Genomic DNA, 26,122 nt, shown 5'->3' on the forward strand with positions numbered 1-26,122 from the left:
ATGCTGTAAATGCATTTGCCCACTGTGCCCACCATGGCTTGGGCCCGTCATCTCTGCTTGCAGATATTTTAGCACTTGTCTTTCTCTTTTCTCAGAGAGAACTTGATAGAAGATAATGAGTACAAAGCTAGTTAATTCAACATGCTGCAAGTGCCCTGCCAAATCTGGTTGGCATCCGTTCTCAGGCTGATAGTAGACTGCACTGTTTGTATTCATCACATTCGTTCATGCTTTTGCAACAATGACCAGTTGATAGTAGCCTATATTAGGGCTTCTGGATAATTGTTAAATGGCTGATCATGATTATTCTGCTCAAAAATATAATCACAATTACAATCAGAATTATTGCACTTTCACATAAGCACAAATTAAGAGTGTCAGTAGAAATGAACTGCTCATGGATTTAGTCGCAGAAAACTGTGTGAAAGAAAACAGACTGGCTATATTACACTTTTATTTGAGCAGAATATCTAACATGTTTGCTGGTGTTTTCAGCTCATCACTGTTTCTTCTACAATGTTTTCTGTGCATAAGTATATGGTTGCCAGGTTGGGAAGATTAAGTAAACCACTGGGCAGAAAATGTTTGAATTTCTTTAAAAAAAAAAAAGTCTTCTGGCAACCACAGTCATGAAATCTTGTTACCAGTGCAAGATAATCCAAATGCCAAATGGAAATCTAAATTTTCAGGATAAATAACTAGCAGGCAAATATCACAGACGATTATGTTTAATAAATTGAGAAAAGAAATCAATTCCTGGAGGACCACAACCCAGAGTTTAATTTCCAATCACACTCATAGAGGATACTGGAACGAGCAGAACTGAAGCACTGAAGTTTGAGGTGAACAGTCAATCAAACACATGGAGCTTTTCTTTCTCCACTTCCTCAATACACTCTCAAACGCTTTAAAACAAGAATGCATTGTTGTTGTCAAAGGCCAATCCATGACAATTTATCTACCACAGTGGCTAGTAGATTAAATTACCTTCAGTCGCCTGCTCATACTGAACCAAATCAATGATTTTTTATTTTATTTTGGTAATAAAATGTAATGCAGATACAATCAATACAATTATTGCTGAGAATGTTGTTTTAATGTGTCCGTTTGTCTTCTGGGATTATGTGAGAATAGATCTTAAACTTCTGATGATCATCTCTCATCCTGCTACGCTTGGTCCATCAGATGCTGCTTCTGCTGCTGAGATTGAGCCAAAGAATGAAGGAAATGGCCATCTGAGGAGCCAGATCTGTCCTGAGGGGGAGGAAGAGGAGGTGTTTGAGCTCCTGAACCCTCTCACTCCACACAAGAGTCATCAGTGTCACCTCACAGGTAAATAACAACCATGCTATATAGATACTACTTTAAAGTACACACACAACATCACTTCAGGCTCTAGAATTGCATGATGCATGAGTCATACAGACAATTTTTAAACCGTGCAGATGCAAAAATTTATTGGACAAACCCCTTTAGAATGTGTATTATATTGGAGAGTTAGCCTTAAAATAGTCAGAATTTGTAACATTGACTGATAAATGTTGACATTTATTTAATAATGTTGTACGTAGCTAAACATATCTGTTTTTTTTATGATTGAATACTGAATAGTTACTATTTTTATAACATCAAAAAGGAGGACACTTTTTGTAGGATTCGTGAAGCCAGGATAAACAACGAAAAATGATCTAAAACCAGTGACAAAAAAAATAAACATTTCCATTAAGGTACATCCAGTAATTTTCCCTCTTAAATTGATTTCAGGGGACACTTATTCATCTATTTTTTTACTTTTATAATTGCACATGTTCTAATGTTTTTAAATGTTGCATCATCATTCATGTAAATTAATATATTTAGTCAATAAATGCAATTAGAAGAATGAAATACTATAGGGCTGATACCAATCAAATGAAATCAGTATCTGCAAAGATCCATCTTTTGTGCTACATTTTTACAAAGTTTAATGCAGCTCAGAGTTGCCATGAATGCATTTACACTGCAGTTACATTTGCTTCAATTATGTTGTGAGATTAATGTTTTAAATGTAAAATATACTAAATATAGAACTATAAAATGATATTAAATATTAAAGTAAAACCAGTAGTATGTGTCTTAATGAGTAAGACACTGATTCACTAAACGGAAGATTCATTCAGGAATGAATCAAATGACTAGCATACGACTACTACTGCTATTTCTGCTATAAAAAACATGCTAAAATAGTAAGAGTAGTATGCAGTTTAGATTTGGGCAACTACGGTGTGTTTATGAATGGCTTACTGAATCAATGACAAAACGGAGCAAAACTGTCCATAATGAGTTTATTTATAGTTTATTTATATTATTATATTGAAATGAAATTATTATATTGAGTTTATTTCTTAGGCTGAACATAAAATAATATATTTTGAAGAATGTGCATAACCAAACAGTTGACTTTAGCCACATTCCTCAGAATATCTTCTTTTTCTGCCTTTAACACGATGTAGATGGCACTCAGATCTGACTCGTGTTTATGTGCAGCACATGGTGCTTCATTGTTATTTGCATCCACTGTTTTATAGCAGTTTATCTATTTTGAGTAAACTTACACACAAAAAACTTTGACACAAACCTTTGTGATTGGGTCGCTAGGATGGAGATTGGGCTTTTGTAATTCAGTACTTCTGCGAAATTGATTTGGCTGGATTTGATCAGCGACTGATTACTGCCATCAGAGCAGCCCTTCATTAAAACCCCTATTTCTCTGACAAATAAGTCTTAATTGTTCAGTACTTGAGACAGTGCTTTAAATGAGCTCCCTGTGGAGGCCAAAAAGAAGAATGTAATAGTCATTTGGGGATGGTGCATATCTGAAGAAGAGCAGAAGTGTGCAGGTGAAAGCAGGTTTATTAAAATCACACTGCAGCGAGGAGCACACATTCAGTCTTTCTCATGTATTCACAGAATAAATTCACCAGAAAAAGACTTGAACACACTCATTCATCTTCATTTTCTTCAGAAATGACATGGGCAGTAATTAGTCTGACTGAGAGTTTTTTCGATTCTTAAGAGAACAAAACACAGTAACAGCTCTTGGTTAATTTCCACTTGCAAATTACTAATAGTCATAACGTACAGTTCAATAATCACAGATTCATCCGGTGACAGATTTGTTAGACAAAACCAAAAGGGTTATTATAGTTAACTTTAAATAATAATAATAATAAAACATTATTATTTATTATTATCGCAATCCAGGCCTAAACTTCTGTTGTGTGTGTGTGTGTGTGTGTGTGTGTGTGTGTGTGTGCGTCTGTGTGTGTTGCCAGAGAATACAATGCAATAAAGACATGTCGTCTTTGTAATATTTTGCTGTGCTCCTTATATCAGGTAGAATATATCTGATAGTTGTTTTCTGTGAATAGCGCTACAGGGAACCTCGACTAGGGGTGTGCAAAACAAATTTCCGATTTTCATGAGAGAATGAGACACAAAGACAGAGGCAGTAAGAGATGTCACGTGTCGCCTCGATCAATGGCTGCCGTCGTCCAGAGGAGCTTTAACACCTCTCTGTGCACTTAAGTCATGACCACTGCATTGCGTTATGGGAATAGACTGATGGATCCACCCGTGTCCCTGAAGTGATTGGACTATTGATTGTGCTAATGTAGAACTGCAGAGAGAGAAAGAGCGAGACGGCTATAGGAATGTGTCCCGCAGGACTTGCTGTCTTCCACAGGAACGGGAAAGGAAGAATGGCTGCACCCTTCAACATCGCTCATACTGACCCCAACCCAATGGGCTCTTTTCCCGCTGCGAGGTGCAGGGCTGAAGCACTGCGTCCCCAGAGAGGGTGTCTTTTTGCCTGGGTAGGATGGTAGAAGTGCTCTCCAGAGGGGGTTGGGATAGGAGTGTTTACCCCTGAAAGCTCTCGGCGTCGGTGGGGTGCTGGCTCCGGCCCGGCTGAGGATTGAGTTTCCACGGCTGGTTTCAGCATCCTGTTGGTTCAGCCGCTGCTGTCCTCAGGGAGGCTGGAAATGCAACAGCTGTCCACCTCCACATAAACACTCAGCAATACAGCGCCTCAAGGTCACCAGCATAAGCTTCTAACAGATTCTTCTTTGTGGAGTTGTAAACTGTTTCAAAGCACGCTTATCCAGTTCAAAATAAAATCTCTTTTATTTTGATGCTCATTATTAAAGGTAGGCTGCACCAATAAGGATTAAGCTTAAAGGAATAGTTCAACAAAAAATAAAAAATTGATGAAAATGTACTCACCCTCAGGCCATCCAAGATGTAGGTGAGTTTGTGTCTTCATCAGGTTTGTAGAAATGTAGCACTGCATCAGTGTCTCATCAATGGATGCTCTGTAGTGAATGGGTGCCGTCAGAATGAGAGTCCAAACAGCTGATAAAAACATCCCAATAATCCACAGCACTCCAGTCCATCAGTTCACATCTGGAGAAGACAAACACTGAAACAAATCCAGCATTAAGACGGTTAAACTTTAAACCGTTGCTTCTGGCTCTAGAGAGTCCTCTATCCATAATAACAGTGACAAAGTTGTCTCATCTGAATCAGGAGAGAAATCTGCATAGATCAAGCACCGTTTAAATGCTGAAACTATCCAAACAGTTCTAAACAAATATGTGACTCACTTTTTATGTGTATGGAGCTATTATTATGACAAAATGCTGCTGACCTAGGTCCAAGAAGACTGCATCAGAACACTACTTTAAGGTTTATGCGCCGTTTTATATAACCAATTACAAATTAGATTGATTACAATATTGACATTTTCACTGCAAGAAAATTGTTTTCAGTAGCCTATGTATGTGACTTATTTGGGTAACAGAAACACTGGCTACATACAAACTAAACTTTTTATAAATGACACAGGATAGCTAGCCTATAGCTATATTTATTAGGCGGCATATATATATATATATATATATATATATATATATAAAGATAGATATATATATATATATATTAACTCCTATTTCTGACCTAGTCCCAGCTCTTTGCAACAGTCGCTTCAAGCACTGTGTTGCGTCGCGCCACTCGCGTCCTGTCTGTGTAACTTAAGCCTAGTAGACACGGTGGCGTTCTAATCAATTTTACACAAAATATACTTTAAAACAAACACCAGAGATCGCTTAGACAAATATCTCATGTGCTGAGAAAGCTAACCTAACATATAAACACAAAATAATTTATGTTTAAGAATCACTTACCTCCGGGCGATTCATGATCAGAGTCAGAGAGTGGCAACCTCTTGAACCACCACCACGTTCGCGCTGGAAAACTTCCGCAGTCCCCAATTGGCCAAAATGCTCTGTTCAACATTTCTGAGATCATCTACTCTTCCCTGTGGATGACCTGTGACCTACTTTCTGTAAGATCTGAATTTTTGAGTTTGAATTTTTGTCATTGAATTTTAGAAAACTGAATTTGAAGTTACGAATTTCTTCATCTTGAAAACTTGAATCTGAATTTTTTAAACGGAATATTTGCAGTGTAAGAATTCAGAACAAAAAAACTAGCGGTTTAATACATGTCTATAATATTCAGCCATAAAAACATTTCAGTTTGTTAAATTTCAAATGTTCAATATTCGTTTAAAAATAAATCTAATTTAGAACTATTTAAACTACCACCTAAAATTCAATTTTGTTAGATTACACTTGCAAATAATTCTAATTTACACAATTCAAATTCAAATCGTTTTGTCATAATAATAGCTCCATATATGTGAAAGGCAACAGGAGTTGGACTCTTTCACTGGAAAACGTGTTATGGATTACGGACTCAAAATTTGGTCAGTAATTATGGTTTAAAGTTAAAATGTCAATGCTGGATTTGTTTCAGCTTTTGTCTTTTCCAGATGTTAAGTGATGGACTGGACTGCTGTGGATTATAGTGATGTTTTTAACAGCTGTTTGGACTCTAATTGTGACGGCACCCATTCACTACAGAGCTTCGATTGGTGAGCAAGTGATACAATTCTACATTTCTACAAATCTGATGAAATCTACATTTTGAGCAGTTACTTTTTGGTGAACTGTTTCTAAGGTGAACTATAAATTAAAGTTAATCTAAAAAATCTTCCATTATAAAAAAAAAAAAAAAAAAAAAAATTTTGGTTTACATTTTAAAAAAGTTCAAATAAACAGTCTTATAAACAGGAAAAAGACCTCCCATTATCTTTTGAGAGTGAAATATGCATTTAGAGTCTAATACAGAAAGTAAGGTTATGGGAAATTGTGTAAATTGGTAATGGATCTGATGAACCCACTGGCTGAGGATCCATTTGTGAGAGGTTTATTGATAAAAGTGAATGCAGTATATGGTGGACTATGAAGTACACAAATCAAAGTGCAGACATGCTTATGAAATAATACTCCAATAAAAGTGTAAGTACTGTCTACCTTTAAATGTATACTTTAAGTGCTATGGTTTATTTGGTATTAATTTCATATTCTCTGTTCTAGTGCTCCCGTTTAAAAAGAGAGAAGAGTCTAATGTGACTGGCACACAGAGAGCTTAAATAGACCAGAGCTCAGTCTGACTTTGAGTCGTCAGTATGAAGAATAGTGGAGGAACACATTAAACATTTATGACTCCATCTGTAAGTTATCAAATGTTTCATTTTGTTAGCAAAATCAAAAGCTATACAATATCAAATCAAGTGTGCATGTGTAGGCAATAAACTGCATTAAAAATGGTTAAAATTAGTAAAACTATAAATAATTTACTTTAAAACTCCTACAGCAGCATAAGAAATAATTGATTATTTAAAAAAAGTGAAAGGTTTAAATAATATAGGATCTTGCTGTAAGTAATGAAGATCTAAAAAAAATAAAAACACATAAAATGAGCTCTTATACAACCCCTTTCACAGCATTTGATGGTTTAGCATGAAAACATAATCTAAATATGATTTACAAGAAATATAAAAATCTTCAAAATGTAATGCATGCTCTCATTACTGTAAGAAAATTACATTAATTAAAACAACGGACATATAAAAGTGGTTCCTGCTGGCTGCATACAGTATATGCTGTATTTTGCAGTGGTGTATAAAGTACCTGAAAGTCATACTCAAGTAAAAGTACAGATATCTTACCAGAAAATTACGTTGGTAGAAGTTGAAGTTCATACACAGCTGATAAAAACGAGTAGCAAGATTGTGTTCAGGCCTAACAACTTCTTCCATTTTGTATTTCTGGGTAAGAATAAGAGGCACTTCTTCCTGTACTCCAGTGTCTTTTATTCCAAAATAAGAAAACATTTCAGGAATCTGCATCTGAAATAGCATTTAGGGCTTGGATTCATTTAAACTGCAGGTACAGATGCATAAATAGGCTTAATGATTTGTTTTTAACATAAAACGTTGAATACTGATATTTGAAATAATTTTAAACATGGCAAACAAAATTGTCGAAATGTCAAAATAAAACCGCCAGTAGGTGACAGCAAGTGAATGTTAATGAGTGAGTCATTGAGATTCAACCGATTCATTCAAACGACTGATTCATTCAGAAACAAAACATTTGACCTTGTTAATGAGTGAATCACTGAATTATTTATTCAACTGATTCATTCAAAAAGCTGACTTATACCATTCATTGCTCAGAGACACAGACAGTGCTGTGATCTTTGTTTGGAACTACTTTCATTGGCAAAATTGAGCAAAAACAAGCAATATTATGTCTAAAATGTAAGTCACTTATTGCTTCAATGAACTTGTATAAGATGATCATTAAATGTGTTCATGCATCTGCAGAAAAACGGTACACTTTGTGTGATATAAATTAAGTTAACTAGGCCTACATTAAATTATATAAATATAAAAAGCATACAGAAGAATTATTGCCGTCTACAATTTAGAATGCCTGGAATATTGAGTTTTAATAGATTAATAAATTAATGTGCGTGCACTCTGTGTGTGGTTTTAATTAGGAAATGTATCGGAGTAAAAGTTGCCTGAAATATAAAAACCCAAGTAAAGTGCAGATACTCCCAAAAAATACTTAAGCACTGTAACGAAGTATTTTTTTTTTGTTACATTACAACACTGGTATTTTACTATTATAAGAACTTCATGTGCACTTTGACTTTTAAGTTCAAAGAATTATTGGAGTACAAGAAAATACAATTTCAGTCTTTTTTATTTAATTCAGTGTTACTTTCCTTTAAAAAGTCGACCTTTATTATTATTATTTTATTATTATTATATATACAGTTTGTGGAGTAAAAATAAAAAAAGTCTCAAAGTAAATCTTAAAACATTTTATTTTCAGTGTAGTTTGAACTGATAGGCTGCTTGGTAGTTTCCGATTTAAGCTCTGCTGACTTCCAGCTTTGTCAAATAAATTTTTTTTAATAATATTATTAATAATAAAGCATCATGGTATTTTTGATTTTTGAAGCATCATTAATTTCTAAAAAATGCCCAACCGAAGTTTATAGCATGATTTCTACCATGACAAGCTGAAGGATCTTCGGCCTCTGCTAGTGTTTTTCAGTGTCAAGTCAATGAACTCATCATTGATGAACTCATCAGTTCAACAATTTGAAAGGGAGTTATCTTGCGCTTGGCAGTGTTATAATGAATGTTTATTTGAATGTGTGCACAGCCTCAGCGTGTTCAGTACCGCCCATGTTAAAGCCAAAGTGTCATTATATATTCAAAGAAGCTCCAGTCTCAGGAGACATATCTATTTCTCTTCCTCACTCTCTCTCTTTCTGTCTCCTGAGCATCCTATCTTGCTCCATATAAACTATTCATTGAGCTTTGTCTACCAGCCATAGCTCATCTCTGTAGAGACGCAAATATAGGAAAAAACAGGTGAGCTATTGTTCTTGCTGTCTTTCTGGACTTAAGCCAATGGACAAAGAGTTTCCACTTTGCTTCCTCTAGAGTGCATTAGTGCCCACCCACTTTTTCAGTGGCGTTTGTTCCAGAAGCATTTTCCCATTAGATTTTTCCCATATGGATCTTAAAACCTTTGATTTGAAGCAAAAAAGTAAATGAAAATCAGACACAAAGGTACAGTGCAAGAAAGAACTATAATTTATAAAATGGAAAGAACTATAATTATATGAATCATTGCAAATCAAATTTAAAATAGAAATATAAACATTATCTTAAAGGTGTTTTGAAAGCACAGGCGACTGACTCGATTATGTCATGGGTGGAGCTAAAGATCTCTTTAGGTGGACTTTGCTTGCTGTAACTCTCTAATTGGCGGAATTTTCTGTATAGAATCATGGATAATGTAATTTTTTCACCACAAATTCCACTATTAAACATTATTATTTTAAAAATAAGTTTAATTAATGTAAATAGATGGGTTTGACAAAAGCATATACAATCAGTAAAAAACCTCAGAACTCACAATAGGCCTGCCCTTAAAGGTTTATCAGTTAATGTTTAAAACAATTTCCTTATTGAGAAAATTGTTTTTACTTCTGAAACCTGAGTGTTGCACACTATTAGCAGAAACTTTATCAAATGTGAAAAAAAAAAATATATATATCAGTAAATAGAATAACTGAATTAAAGTCATACTTTGTACAAACGTGATAGCATCACAATCAGTTTATTGACTCATTGGATATTAGAAAATGTCTCTAGGTTACGTATGTAACCCTAGTTCCTCGAGGGAACGAAATGCTGCGTCAAATGCGCTTTGGGGAACGCGCCCAGCGTGAGCGACTCTGAATATGATATCTAATCTGTCTTATAGAAGAGCGTGACGTCACAGGCGGGGTGACGTAAGCGACCAGAAAGCTATAAAGGCACGAGCCGTGCAGCTGGCTTCAGCTTCGAGTACCAGCAAGCGCCGGCAGGGGTGCCGGGGGTATGGCTCCGAGACGCAGCGTCTCGTTCCCTCGAGGAACTAGGGTTACATACGTAACCTAGAGACGTTCCTCTTCAGGAACTCGAGCTGCATCAAATGCGCTTTGGGGAACGAGTACCAACGCCGCCAGACTTCCAAACCCCTGCCTAGTGTGTATCCGAAGAGCACAGCTTAGGACGAGGGGACTGAAGTGCCTGGAGTGACTGGCATGTCTAAGCCATAGAATCTTGCAAAAGTAGAAGGCGTGGACCACCCCGCAGCATTGCAGATGTCCAGCATGGATGCATCTGCTAGAAAGGCCTTGGAGGCCGCCATACCCCATGTAGATTGAGCCTTGGCTCCTGACAGCGGGGGACGACCAGAGGACTCAAAGTGGCCTTGATAGTCTCAACTATCCAACGACTAATTGTCTGCTTAGAAGTAGGAAAACCCCTCTTGGGGGGACCGCAGCATGCAAGCAATTGGTCCATTTTTCTCCACAGGGCAGCTCTGTGGGCGCATGCATCCAGCGCTCGAGCTGGACACACACAATTTAGCTTCTCTTGGTCGGGCTCCCAAAAGGGAGGAGGACAGAAGGCCTTCAGCACTACAGGTTGTGGTGTGATAGAGGGCACCTTAGGAACATATCCCGCTTGAGGGTATATGAACACTTTGGTCGTGCCAGGTGCAAAATCAAGATAAGTAGGGGCCACTGAGAGGGCCTGTAAATCTCCTACTCTCCTCGGAGAGGTAATGGCCAACAGAAAGGCGGTTTTAAGAGTAAGATGTCTGTCTGAGATATCTTGAATCAGTTTGAATGGAGATTTGCAAAGAGCCTCTAACACCACACCCAAGTCCCAGGGGGGAACACGGGACCATACTGGAGGTCTCAGAGTTTCCACCTCAGGGCGTACAGTTTCCTCGTTGAGGGAGCTCTGGATTGGAGGAGGGTCTCAACAACCTCAGTTGAGAGACCAGCTGCTAACAGTTGTGCCCCCTCAGGGGCCACACCCAAAGCTTCCACAACTCCGGGCGAGGGTGAATTATCGTACCCTGCGCCTGTGAGAGTAGGTCTGTCCTGATCGGTATCTCCCATGGAGAGCCATCGAGGAGCGAGACCAGATCTGCGAACCATGCTCGGCCCGGTCAGAGCAGGGCTACTAATAACAGACGGACCCCGTCCCAGAGTACTCTCGCCAGAACTCCCGGGAGCAGAGCAATAGGGGGAAAGGCGTACAGACGAAGCCTCGGCCAAGTCTGTACCATAGCGTCCAATCCCAGAGGAGCTGGATGAACTAGAGAGAACCAAAGGGGACATCGTGATGTCTCTTGAGTCGCAAATAGGTCTACTTGAGCCCCTGCCAAATACTCTCCATATCTGCTTCACCACCTCTGGGTGAAGTCTCCATTCCCCCAGCCTCGGTCCCTGCCTCGACAGTATGTCTGCTCCCATATTTAGTTTCCCAGGAATATATACTGCTCTTAATGAGAGGAGTTTGCTCTGGGACCACACCAGGGTCTGGTGCGCCAGCTTGTACAAAGGGCGCGAACGCAGACCTCCCTGGTGGTTGATGTAAGAGACCACCGATGTGTTGTCGGTGCGCACCAACACATGGTGACCCCTTAGGTCTGGGAGGAAGTGCTTCAGTGCATGATAAACTGCTAGCATTTCTAGACAATTGATATGCCATGTTAGATGGCGACCACTCCACAGACCACGGGCAGGGTGGCCACTCATGACTGCACCCCAGCCGGTGAGAGATGCGTCCGTCGCTAGTATTACACGGCGACAAGGAGCTCCCAGCACCGGGCCCTGATTCAAGAACCAAGGTTTCTTCCACATGTCTAAGGCATGGAGGCAGCGCCGTGTGACCTTGATAGTGCGAAGTACATTGCCCCTCGGGGAAAATCCCTTGGTCTTGAGCCACCACTGTAGTGGTCTCATGTACAGCAGACCAAGAGGTATCACGTTGGACGCAGCTGCCATCAGACCCAACAATCTCTGAAATTGTTTGACAGTAAGTGACTGGCCTTCTCTGACTCTCTCGACTGAGGTGAGGATCGACTCGATATGAGCAGGGGACAATCGTGCCTGCATCGCGGTCGAATCCCATACTACGCCTAGATAGGTGGTTCTCTGAACCAGAGAAAGTACACTCTTCTTGGCATTCAGTCTCAAACCCAGCTCCCCCAAATGTGCGAGAACGACATCTCGATGCTGAGCCGCAACCTGCTCTGACTGAGCTAAAATCAACCAATCGTCGATTGTGGTTGAGAATGCGGATGCCCTGCATGTGCAGGGGAACCAGAGCCACGTCTACACATTTTGTGAACGTGCGGGGTGAGAGTGCAAGGCCGAAGGGAAGTACTCGATATTGGTAGGCTTCGCCCTCGAAAGCGAACCTCAGAAACTTCCCTTGTTGTGGAAGGATGGAAATGTGGAAGTATGCATCTTTGAGATATATTGTGACAGACCAGTCCTCGGACCTGATTTGGCCTACAACATGCTTGATCGTGAGCATTTGAACTTCAATCTCATAACTGAACGATTTAAGACCCTCAAGTCTATCATCGGACGCAACCCCCCATCCTTCTTTGGAACTGTGAAATACCGGCTGTAGAACCTGGACTCCCTGTCTTGAGAAGGGACCACCTCGATGGCCTCCTTCTCTAATAGGGTTTTAACTTCCTGTTCCATAACCAGACCCTGCCCGGGGCCGACTATCGTCGGAATAACCCCGTTGAATATCGGCGGTGCAGAGCCGAACTGAATCAGTAGCTTTTTCTACTGTGTAGTTTTCACGCTGCTAAATAATCTACTAAGGGAATCAGTCTCTCGAGACTGAACTCTGGTGTAAGAGGCCTCCGCAGGGGCAGCGAGCGTCTCAGCCCCGCTACGTGCACGGGCGGAAAATACTGAGAACGATGCTCGCTGGGGACCGCTGCGCCCTGGAACACTGGCAAGGTTGGCAGACCGGCCCCCAGAGGGCGCTGAGGCGAGACGGGCACCGTGTAATGTGGTGTACGCCGCTCCACCCCAGTAGGGGCCGCCCTCTGCAGTCGTGACCGAAACGTGTCAGGACTTCTTAACCGAGGGCCTCACAGCCTGAAGTACGGCCCTCAGATCCGCCTTAGGCTGGGAAAACCCTGGTTCAGAGCGTTGCTTCAGCCTCCGGTCCCGACGCAGGGGGAGCGCGGGCGGCAAAGCTCTGACTAAAGACTGAGAGGGCTGCTCCCGCCCAGCAGCCCCTCCAGTATATATAATTTCTCAGAGTGAGATAAGTGTCATTATATTCCTCAGAATTTAATGCAAACAAACAATCAGACGAGTAAACACGGTCTGCCTTGTTGGTATAATTCATATATAACTTTTCATAGTCAGATAGATACTGAATTTAATTCCTCAGAATTAATGCAGTTAACCAATCAGACGAGTAAAGACGTTCTGGTTTTGGTAAGATTTATATCAAAACTGAAAATTGCTTCTGAACCTCGAGAATGAACTCTAAATCTAGGGAATACGGGTGGAGATAGGCAGAGCCGTCTTCGCCCCGTCCTTAGATATGCGAGAAGCACAGTCAGCCCCCTTATTTTATTTTTTCTCTCGAGAGCTGACTGCGTGAGCTGCGCTCCTCATTAATGCTGCTCGTTATACAGTTAGGCATAATATATTTGTGAAACTGATGCTTGTGTAACTGTTTGTCTGTGCAACTGATGTTTATGCAGCTTATGTTTGTGCAACTGTGAGCTCATCGACGTCCTCCGTTTCAATCTCCTCTGAGAAAAAAAGGCGGTGCGTCACGGCCGTCACTCGGGGGGGGAAGGACCGCAGCACTCTGGCTTCCGCACCCGGAGATCGGGCAGATCTGGCGGGTGAGGTAGGAGATAGGGACGCGCCCGTCTCCATACCCTCCAGCAGATCTTATCTGCGAACCCAGCGAGTGCCGCCTAGGCGAAAGCGGGACCGACACCGCGAGGAACGCTGGCGAAGACTCCCCCTCGAGAGAGTCCTCCGGGATCCAAGCGTCCACACTGGCTTGTACCAGTGCAGGCAGTCGGCTCCCTCAAGAGCCGAAACAGCGTGCCTCAATCCCAGGCAGACCGCGCACAGACCGTGTATTCCCACTCGTGATGAACACACTATGGGGGATTGCCGCCAGTAGGACCAGTGTCTGAAGCATGTGTGAAACTATTCCAATCCCACTGGCCCATGTAGCCTGTGACATCATTAACACCTGGGGACACAATATCTATGCATTATGTGTCTTGGTGAGGAACACACGTGTTCGGTGCTTAAGTTCCTTGAATGTGCTCATTGTGCTCTGTTCATGCTCTGTTCGTGTTTTACCCTCTTTTTGACAGATGAGGGACAAGCAACTGTGTCTCGCAGTTTGGGTCGCACTGCTGCTGAGGCACGATGTATACTCAGATCGTGGGGTTCACAGGTTGAGCTTGCAGAAAAGTTTGAGAAGGATATGGACCTTCCGCTGCAAGCTCGAGTGCTCAGTGAGATTCAGACACACTTTGACCTGGGTCATCTGATTCATGGATAGCAATACATTGGGCTCATCTAGTAAGAGTAAGGACATGGATGTGGTTGGTGATGGCGATGAAAGTGAGAGCACTGAAACTTCCCAACTTGATTCAAGCTTGATTTTATTCAAGGCAGAAGCTCGCCTGTGGTACATTGGATGAGCGCTTTCTGGCCGGTCACGATCTCCCCTCCCTCAGGAGTCTCCCCTTTCTTCTAGACTTCCACACGGCGTTTGTGAGATCATGGGACAGACCATATTCAGCTCGAGGCAGTAGAGGAACTGCACCACACAACAGATTTGGCTCTTTGTGCCACTAAACAGACTACTGCTGCCATTGGGCATACTATGGCAACAATTGTGGCTGCGGAGAGGCATTTGTGGTTATATATTACAGACTTTGGGAGAAGGGAGAAAGCCCTTGTTCTTGATGCTCTGCTTTCACCTTCTGGGCTTTGCGTTGGTTGAGAAGTTCAAGGAGGTGAAAAAGCAGTCCACTGCATTCGACAAGTTAATTCCTCACTGTCCCAATTCTTCCTCTATAAAACCTCTGAGGGGGTCGGTCCGTCTCAATCTGAGGATCATAGGTAGGATCAGAAATATTGCGTGGCCACTCATGCCCCTCCTCCCTTTAGGAATCGGATGTAGAGGTGGGCGAGCGCTAAGGGGAACTGAGTGGATCTCAGGAAGGTAACGGATGAGAATCATTCTTATTCTAAAATGCGCTCTGATTCTAACACCTTTTGATGCTTAGGATTTTAAGTAGATGTTCTACTTCCCTTTACCCCTTAAAGTGTCCCTATATTATGCAATTTAAAAAATTTAAGTTAATACAAGTGTTTTTTGTAGTTGGATGAGATTGTAAACAATTTGTAAAGTTGTAAAGCCAAAAGTGCATGATAAATAAAGTTATGTCATAACAACTCTCGGAGGGATTGGCATGGTAATGTACATGACAATGTTAATGTATCTGATCTCTGCTGCGGCAGAGCAAGTACAGAGACTAACTACTGCCAATACATCCACAACATGCTGCTGGTTGCATGTAAGAGATATTCCTGTTGCAAATATAACAGAAGGGTTTCTGAAGCAAGCTGCAACTGCTACGGTAAACCCTAGTCAAATATTTGAATGCTGAGCAGTAAGCTCATTGGCTACTGATACAGGAGAGTAACAATCAACTGTGCCATGTGATAATGATGTCATTAGGTCAGACTGAGTTAGACCCATCAGACTGCACCATCTAGAGTAACATGCCAGAACTCTGTATTTATTGTCTCCTAAAAGAAAGAGTGATTAGTAATTACAAATCCCACTTCCATGATGGCTACACATCACAGGGTAACACATTACAGGATTCACAAAATGCTTGTACTTGAAAGATGGCTCAGTACCTAGTTTATTTGGACCAACTGGCTCCACTGAATCACATCCTGTAAGTATAATAAATAATAGATGTACATTTTTTTCTGTTGAGCGTTCAAAATACAGAACTATGGCAATGGGTAGTGCTGGGCGGTTTGACCAAAAATGTATATACCGTTTTTTTTCAAAATTATACCGGTTTTCCGGTTTATGACGTTTTTTTTTTTTCATGCATAATCAGGTGTACAATGCATTTTCTGCTGGTTGATATTCCAAGACGTGATTGCGGCTAAGGTGCAGGAGCAAATTGCTCGTGTTGCCGCCTTTGGCGAAAATTTTAGACCGACAGCACTTGCATAAAATGGATATTATATATGCATAATCTGCCTGCAGTGCATATGCAGTCCGCAGCACAGACTCATTGTGCTTTCACACAGGATGTGTTTGCAGTCCGCTACTGATCCCGATTTGTTCATTGTTTTGATTTCATATCATGTAAAAAAAAATATATATATTTTTTTTCAGCATCGTAAGTCTTTTATAACAGAACAGTGACAATCTTTCATATAGACATTAGTTTAAACTTAATAAATATAAACAATGCATTATTCATGCATTTTACTTCTAGGTTTGTATAATAAGCTGCTCAAGCAAGCGGCAAAACATTTAAACACAATAATAAGCCTACTTTTCTTGTTAAAATATTTTAAATTAAAACACCACAGACAGAAACAGTCTCGTGCATTAGCATTTAAATCTTTATCACAAGCAATCCCACGGGTCTTAATGAACTTTGTTTTTCTGCTTCCATAAAAGTGAACATATATATTGTTTTCCTTGTTTATCTAAAAGTGCTCTTTTTCTTGTTTTAAACCTAGCCAAAAACTCATGTGACTGCGTTTCCATGTCAATCCATGTTAATTTGTCCCGCGAACAATGCGCTTTCACTTTAATTCAGCGCCTGCAGCACAGCAAAAATAGACACAGTACGTTAACAATCGCTGCACTGTACCAGTGTACCACAGAACACCGCTCCTTGAATGCACTGACGGACCAAAAAATGGCTTCAAAAGAATCATTTGAGAATCGCTAGAAAAAGGAGTTTGTATTAAATGCATATTTTGAGAAAACAAAACGTTCTATTTTGCATCCAGGTAGACCTATTGAAGGAGCCTCTCAAAATAACATCAGGAACCTTAAAAATGGCATAATAGGGGCACTTTAAGCTTAAGGTAGTAGGGGTGGGCTACAGGTTTTTTTAAGTGGGCAGTCCCCCTTGGCCCTGCATGCTGCTTTGGCTCATTTTAACATGGTCTTCTTAGGACAGCTGTTCTTAATGGGATATCTCTCCTGATTGGTGGGGTTCCTCATGGCATCAGTGGCATGGGCACTTTTGGAGGGAAGATTGGTTCTCTCTCACCAGGGGAACAGGCATGCACTACAGCATGGCTTAGTGGGCATTCTGTTCTCCATAGTGTCCACTAGAGGATGCAGCGTGAGTTCTCTATAAAGGGAACATCTCGGGTTACACATGTAACCATGGTTAGGGCTTGTCTGTTTTTACATCTCCTTCAGACAATTGGGTTAGTAACGTATTCAGCAGACCCTCTTTTACTTCCGGGGCCCTGCCTGTGACATCATGGGCTATGTGGATCTGTGGGATTGGAGTTGTTCCACACGTGCTTCAGTCCTGTTGGCAGCAGTCACCAATAGTGTCCAATAGAAGAAGGAGCATCTCATTCCCTCTCGGGGAACCATGGTTACATGCGTAACCCAAGACGGTCCATCTCAACATGATATTAGCCGTGTTTTCATTCAAATATTATATATAATATTATAATTTTAAAAATCTAATAATTTTTCCTATATAATAAATTACTTACATCTCAGAATGAGCAGACAAAACACAAAAAATGCAATCATTGGTTTTGGAGGCGGATTGGTCCACTGGTTAGTTAGGATTTGCCGTCCCATAGCACAACGTCACATGACTTTTTGATGCTCTTGAAGGACTAGCAAAATGCATTTCCATCTCCCATTATTCGCATTAATCATTTTTCGCACAAGTCAAAATCCACCTCAAGCGAGCGTAAAACCTTTTTTGCAAATTTAGGCATTTTTATTTGAAATTCAGCATTTCGATTCTGAAGCGATACTTCAAAATGCACATAAAAGCAGGGTGATGGAAACCCAGTTATTGTCTCTGATTGATTGCAAGGCTTTCTTGCAATGAAAATGTATCACAAGGCATGAATTATTGATAAATAAAAGTTTAAGTATAGTCCAGTGGAATATAAGTGCGTTTATGGGAAATTGGTTGAATTTTTTTTTTTTTTTTTTTTTTTTACATTGTGAAGGCAAAATAATTATAAAAATCCAAGAACCTTCAAAACAGACTTATTAAGCTTTAATTGGTCAGAGATGTGGTCATAACATGCATGGGTCAAACAATGGCAAATAGGTATATAGAGGGTAAGACACAAGAATAATCCTAGGCCAAGCACGGGTCTTCGATGAGCGAATAATATCCAGACAGGGTAATCCAAAGGGTAAATCCAAAAATATGAAAGCAAGAATCAAAACCAGGTAAACAATCCAAAACAATACACGAAGGCAAGACAAGGCAGGAAACAAGACAACATGGGCTAAACAATACTCAGCAGGGAATAGTAATGTGAGAATGAGTTATATACTGACAGGATAATGAGGTAACAAGGAGGGATGAGCTAACCAATTATATCAGAAACTAAAAAGATGGACAAAGGAACAAGGGGACACAGAAACAAAGGGGAACAAGAACATTTCAAAATAAGAGTCCACAAAACCAGGACAGGGGAACATAGACTGGGATACTGACACAATGGATAGCATTTAGCTAGCTAGCAGGAGTTATTTGGCAACATAAGGAAAACGGCACATCCTGATTTTGGGATTATTTTGCAGTAATGTTTGTCTGACAGTGCATTCTCCCATACTCTAGTTTTCAGGACTTTAGTTTTTATATCTTCTAGAGCAAATATGCTACTTGGTGAATCTGCCTAATCGACTATAAAAATGTCCTTTAATATTTGTATTGCATGCCAATAATTTATAAAAGGCACTTAAAACCATGCTATATTGAACTAAACTCTGATGCACACAATGCCTTATATATCAGAGCAGACTACTGAGTAAAACATGATAACCTGAATTAGTAACAGCTTTGTCCTACTACACCAAAATGGCTTGTTTATTTGATCTCATTTTATCAGGTTAGTTTATTAATATTAATTAATATTTTTATATAACAACAAAAAAAATTGGTAAACTATTTAAAATGTTTCCACATGAACCCTGATTGTTTCTTGACATCCAGTCTCTGTAATTATTTATCTTTTTCTCTTTCATCACTAACTTTATTTTTGTCATCTTTCCACTGTGCCATTGTTTATGTTTGTCTCTTATTGCATTTTTGTAACATGTATTACTGTTAAAAGCTAATAAAAAAATCTTAAATGACAGAAATTGATATAGCAAATTTCTTAATGATCAGCTTCTCAGATATTAGTACCTAGTAGCTGCTGAAATTGGATTGGCTGCTGCCAGCCATTTTTGTAGATTGGAAAAAAGTACGTGATTATTATAGTGGCACCTACTAACTGCATGGATGTGTGTATGAACAGCTGGGTAGTGGGTGGGACCTAGAAGGTTTTGGGGCACATTTGGTGCCTGGACCCTTCAATCAATGGGGAATAACCAGAACAAAAGAAAATGTACAAATTAGATTTAAATGCGCCACTAATTCAACAAAACCAATTTTTGTTTGTATATCTCTCACTGGACTCTGGAGTAATGACTGATGCTGCAGAGCTCCAATTTGCTACTCATGATTGCTTTAGATAGTGTTTTAGTTTGATTTTAAAATTCACCATCTTCATGTCTTAAAACTCTATTTCCATCTGTGTGTTGCTGCCGATGTGTCCCGATTTGTTAATGTACATCAGTCTTTTCTTTCATTTCTCCTGTTTCGTCTTCTCTCTCCTGTGGCCTGTTCGGTATTCTGCTCTTGTCCTGCATTGAGTGATTTTGCTCCGACACGTCTAGCCCTAGGTAAAAGGTCCCCGGAGAGCGTGCTCTCAACCCCTGGGTCGCTGCATCATGAATACATTATGATACGCCGTTTTCATTCGGTTGCCACGACAGCACTTTCTGAGCCAGCGGCTGATGAAGATGGTGTCAATACTGCTCACTTATGGTCCTCAATCAGACGGCAGACTCTATAGATTTTCCATTGTCATTTTGACAAAGTTTGCATGTTGTGCTGTGCTGTATCCCTGTTCCTATACCTTCAAGAAACCTGCTTTGTTTACAATCAGTTTTTCTTTGTCTTTTTTTAAGTGTATGTATAAAACATGGCTCCTCAGGTAGAGGACCTTGTCCTGTAAATGGCCAGTGTGTGCACGCTCCGAACACTTCACTGAGCAATCTGTCAGCATGTCAGCAACACATGTTTTGTAAAAAGCTTCCAGTGGCAGCCAGACCAGAGAGGAAATGCTCCTCTCTCTCTCTCTCTCTCTCTCTCTCTCTCTCTCTCTCTCTTTCTCTCTCTCTCTCATTGTGGTGGGTTTTCTAATGCTCGTATGTTCAGCCCAGAGCCGTCTCTCTCCTCCTCCTCTGAACTTCAGAAATTTGAACTGCGAGACCCTGGGGGGGACTTCCAGCTCTTTTCTTTTTCTTCTTTTTCTGCTACTTCTTCCTCTCTCACTCGGATGAAATGGTGGAGATATATTGTAGCCGGTCCCCAAGCGGTCTTCTCTAATACCTGAATTTCTATAGAAATTGGAAATTACCGGCAGGATCCTTCGGGGACTGTTTTATCTGCAGCAGTATGAGGGAGGCCAGAGCGGCGGGGAGGTGAACACATGGCTGAAATGAAGCAATGTCTGAATGATGGGGGCCGCGGGGCTTCGGCTCGTCTGTGGGTGGGGAGTCTTCACGTGAATGGCTCTTGTTTAATAAACTTTCAGCACGGTATCATGTGTAGACAGCTCAACAAATACCAGTCTGTGTTGCCTTTTGTCTGTGCTGCAGCTTTATGTGTGTTTCTGCGAATTATTATTATTTCTTTTTAACTGTCTTTTTTCCACTGCGACTGTCTTCTCCACCCCATCTCCCATGTCTTCTGCCTCTAAGTATGCTGGGTTTTTTTTCAATGTTTTGCAGGCTTCTCTTCCTGCACAACAGCAGTAGTTTGTTTAGGTGCAGTGCATGTCTGGATGGCTGCTGCATTTTGACTCAGAACAGTTCCTGCGGTGTCAGTGAATAGGTTTATATTTTAAATGTAAGTATTGGGTTTCAACCAGTGTTGGGGAAGTTACTTAAAAAAATTAATTCATTACTAATTACTAATTACATCATCAATATTGTATTTAAATTACTTTTCGAAATACTCAAGAAGTAACTTAATTATTTGAATCGTTAATTACTTCATAAATCCCTATAAAGCTGGATACATAGAAATTAATCTTTCAGTTTGAGTTAAACATGGAATAGTTTAGCATTTTAGCTTTAAAACAACTGTAATACCTAAGCATTTTAACAAAATTAACAAAAAAGCTTAGAAAAAGTAAAGTTTTAAGTAATTTTTATAAATGTGCATTATTGGTGCATCTTGAGATAAAACAATGGAACTGACCTATTTTAAGGTATGTGCAAGTTCTTTCAGTTAAAACAGCTCAGAAATGCATTTTAGTCTGGGATAGGCTTAAGCCTCATCTGTGAAACCAGGGGTTCATGTATCAAGCTGTAAGCATTAAACTTTTCAAAGCAATTAGTATCATATTCCATAAACACTGACATAGGCCAACTGCACATGTATACAACATTAACAGTCACTAATACTAATTTTGTCCACTCCTAAAAACAAACAAACAAACAAAAACAACATGATTTTGTACTTTCATTCATGCACATATGCTTTGTCTGTATTACCACACAGTTCATAAACAACATTCTGATATTTTATCAAGTAAATTCTTGCTTAGCACACTATAAACATCATTATCTGATAGTAGATCAACACTGATCTAAACAGACTGTAACATTCATCATAATGCAGTGTAAACATTCAAAAAAAATTTCTGTAATCAATTATTATTATTATTATCTTGTATCTATGTGATGAGGGTGTTTGTGCACAGGCATGGCTGCAGATAATGAACTCTGCGACGGAAAAGACTGTAACTCTGCTTTAGTCTCATAGGGATTTCTTAATCAGCAGATTCATTTTGGATTTCATTTCATTTTAAAATGGACACTTTAAGTTTTCTATAGACATATTTCTCACACTTGAGTGTGAAGTATTCGCAGACTTTTGGTTAGTTTTCGTGACATGTTTCAGAAAGAAGTTTATGGAGACCAAACCAGCAGAAAGCGCACCCTGTTTGTTTTGTTTTTTTTACAAAAGCACAATGTTGTGTTGTTATTGTCAGTGTACCCAGATAAAGATATACCATTTATAATTGTATTGTAATTGTATATTATTTTAACTGAATAGACTTAAAGAAACACACACTTCAGCATCTGCTTTTATTTTTATATTGCTGCTTGTATATCTACCAGGTAATTAAAAAAAAAAATGTCCAAATGAAGTTCTTAGCAATGCATATCACTAATCAAAAATAAGTTTTTATATATTTATGGTAGGAAATTTCAAAAATATCTTCATAGAACACGATCTTTAGTTTAATCTCCTAATGATTTTTGGCATAAAAGAAAAATCGATTATTTTGACCCATACAGTGTTTTTATTTTAGCTATTACTATACCCCAGCAACTTAAGACTGGTTTTGTGCTCTAGGGTCACACATATAGATATAGAGATGCATTGAATGCAATGAAACACCCCATTTTAATAAAGATGTTAACGTCTATTCTTTGTTTTTATTGTTCTGTCCGTTGTTTGTCTGTACTTGTGTCTCTCTTCTGTACTGAGGAATAAGGCAGGGTGAGATGAATATGACTGTGGAGAAACAGAGATGTTAGTTCATCTGGAGTGGATTAGAGTTCGTGCAGTAAAACAGACAGAGAGAAAATCTGCAGTTAAAAGACCAAAGCAGAATGTCAGCGTGTGAGTCAGGTTTTCCCCACATTGTAGCGACCGAATGTCCCCTCAAGGATAATAAAACCTGAAATCAGCTAGGTTACGGGGAGCAACCAATGGTTCTCATGAGGAAAACGGCCTAATAAACATATAAATAACATCTTAATATAAGAATACAGAATGGTTTTTGTAAGGTTTAGGTTTTGGGTGTAGAAGTAGGGTTAAAGGACAGAAAATATACTATACTATATCAAAACATTAAAAAGTCAAAGAATTTTCCCGCAACATGATAGCAAAATTGTGTCTTCTGTTTTAGAAAAAAACTTAAAGGTGCAGTAAGCGATTTCTGAGAAATGTGGTAATATTTGAAATCACCAAAACAAACACGACCCTACCTAAAAGGATCCCACCCCTATCTTGATAGCTCCGCCCCCAAATTCATGAGCATGGAATACAACAATGGCACCTTCCCCATAACGAATGGACACGCCCTTTATTTTTAATATTACACTACCATTACCTATTATTTAACTACTGTATTATTTTTATTAGTTTTTTTTTCAGACTATTATTTATCAAATGCTTAGTGAACTTATAGTCAGCTTTAATTTAACCAAACTCAGAAAATAGGTAACTTCCATTTGTGTGAGCTTAGACGACAGGTTTTGCTCACCTTCGTCAAAATATAATCATTAATAAATGCAGTGAGTGAGTGTGTGTGTGTGTTCAGGCTTGATGGTATGTCAGTGCATCTTCACACTGATGGGCAGTGCCGTCGCTCCCTACACGCAGAGTACGCAGTCTGCGTTGGGCACCAACTCCCAGAGGGGGCACCATCCCAGTTGCTCAAAAAAAACAAAAAACTTCCGCCATTCTCCCATCCTCGCTCGCGACCGATTGCACCTCATGTTTTCGGCTAAATGTTCATAATTGATGGATGAACATCTATGTCCGGGTAAAGGACATCAGCATTCCGACGCAGAGAAAAGAAAACTAAAGAAAGTAAAACAATAAAAAAAAAAAAGTTGGCTTGACGTTAGATGTTCCAGAGTCTCAAATTTAGGGACCGTCTCTAAAGTTACATGCGATATTGGTTTACACTTTTATAACGTCAGTAGCATTTGAGGAGAATGACTTACATTCATAAAAACAACTGTAATTGTTCATCTAGGTGACAGCTATAAAGCACAATTGAATTGAATGTTGGATATTTACTAAAATAAACTGTAAATCATATGTAAATTATGCTACTTTTGCACATGGGCTCAAACGCAAATTTGAAACTCAATAGCATTTGAGGAGAAAGACTTGCAGTCATAAAACAATTGTAATGTGTTCATTTAGGTGTCAGCTACAATGCACACCTTATACATTTTTAATATATATTAAAATAAATTCTAAATCATTTAGGTAATAATAATAATAATAATGCATTTTATTTCATGGCGCCTTTCAGAACACCCAAGGTCACCTTACAAGCAATATACAGGTCACTGCATAAGACAAAACAAACAACAAAACAAACAGCATATACATATAAAGTGGATTTAAGTCTCAATAAAAATATTATAAAAAAGCCTGTATAAAAAGATATGTCTTAAGACGCTTTGTAAAAGTCAACAAGCAATCGCTATTGCGAACATCGAGGGGAAGAGAGTTCCATAGGCGGGGGGCAACATAACTAAAAGATCTGGCACCCATAGTAGTAAGTCGAATCCGAGGTACCGCAAGAGAAATTAAAGATGAAGATCTAAGTGCACGTGAAGGAGTATAAACCTGGAGAAGTTGAGTAAGGTATTGTGGTGCAAGATTATGAAGTGCCTTATAAGTGAGTAGCAAGATTTTGAATTCAACTCTATATTTTACTGGAAGCCAGTGAAGTTGCTGGAGAACTGGAGAAATGTGATCAGTATAAGGTGTTCTAGAGAGAACACGAGCTGCAGAATTCTGAACCAATTGAAGCTTATGCAGCAATTTGGAGGGAATACCTGTAAGAAGAGCATTGCAGTAGTCTATACGTGAGGTGACTAGTGCATGAATGAGAACTGCGGTATTATTATTTGAAAGAAATGGACGTAGACGATTAATATTGCGCAAATGGAAGTATGCAATCCGTGTGATATTATTAATCTGAGCTTTAAAAGATAGTGTGCTATCCATGATGACACCCAAACTTTTAACCTGAGAGGAAGGACAGATTGCAGTATTATCAATGTGTAAAGAGAAACAATTCGATTTAGACACAGCAGATCTAGTGCCAACAAGCAGAGCCTCAGTTTTATTGCCATTTAATTTCAAGAAGTTCGCTGAAAGCCAGTCTTTAATTTCAGCTAAACAGCTTGACAAAGATGGTGGAGGAAAAGAACCGGTGGGTTTGGCGGACAGGTAAAGTTGGGTGTCATCCGCATAACAGTGAAAATTAATACCATATTTCCTTAAAATATCACCAAGAGGGAGCATATATATAATGAAGAGAAGCGGGCCCAAATCAGAACCCTGGGGAACACCAGCGGTGACTGTAGATAGTCTTGAACTAAAACCTTTTAATAGAATATGCTGACTGCGTCCAGATAGATATGAACTAAACCAAGACAGAGCAGTGCCAGTAATACCAATGGAAACTAATCTGTCAAGAAGTATGTTATGTGAGACAGTATCAAAGGCAGCGCTCAGGTCAAGAAGGACAAGTATAGTTAAAAGCCCAGAGTCAGCTGCCAACAGTAGATCATTGGTTATTCTGACAAGAGCAGTCTCAGTGCTATGGTGGGGACGAAAACCAGATTGGAATTGTTCATACAAGTTATTATTGGACAGATGTTCATGAATTTGAATTGCAATACACTTTTCAACTACCTTAGAGATGAATGGTAAATTGGAAATTGGATGAAAATCTTCAAAATCAAATGGATCACCCCCTGGTTTCTTAAGTATGGGTGTAATAATAGCAGATTTAAGCGATGGAGATACAAAACCAGAACCAAGTGAAGCATGAACAATTTTAGTAATCAACGGAAAAAGGGCTGGTAAACAAGCTTTTACTAAAGGAGTTGGTAGAGGGTCTAATTGACAAGTCGAAGATTTAGATTTACCTATCAGACCCACTATCTCTGAAATAGTTGGTAGTGTAAAGTTAGAGAAGACAGAGTGGGGGGGTGTGTGAGTGATAGACTGACAGGAGTCATTGTGAAGAGTACCAGTAAGTAATTGCCGATGTACATTTTCAACCTTAGATGTAAAAAAAGTCAAAAAGCGATCACATAAGTCAGTGGAATACATATCAGATGGCAAAGAATCAGGTGGTTTCAGAATAT

General features: G+C 39.5%; 1 protein-coding gene across 1 annotated transcript in view; it reads left to right on the forward strand.

Moving 5' to 3' along the window:
* The first annotated feature begins 1,167 nt into the window (after positions 1-1,167).
* The window catches only part of LOC132155294 (zinc finger protein 521-like), an 81,033-nt gene continuing 56,078 nt past the window's right edge, over positions 1,168-26,122 (forward strand). The window contains exon 1 of the mRNA XM_059564172.1: positions 1,168-1,332. The gene's annotated coding sequence lies outside the window, so the exon portion shown is untranslated. The remainder of the gene's footprint in view (positions 1,333-26,122) is intronic.

The sequence above is a fragment of the Carassius carassius genome, chromosome 12, assembly GCF_963082965.1.
Source record: "Carassius carassius chromosome 12, fCarCar2.1, whole genome shotgun sequence".
Lineage (NCBI taxonomy): Eukaryota > Metazoa > Chordata > Actinopteri > Cypriniformes > Cyprinidae > Carassius > Carassius carassius.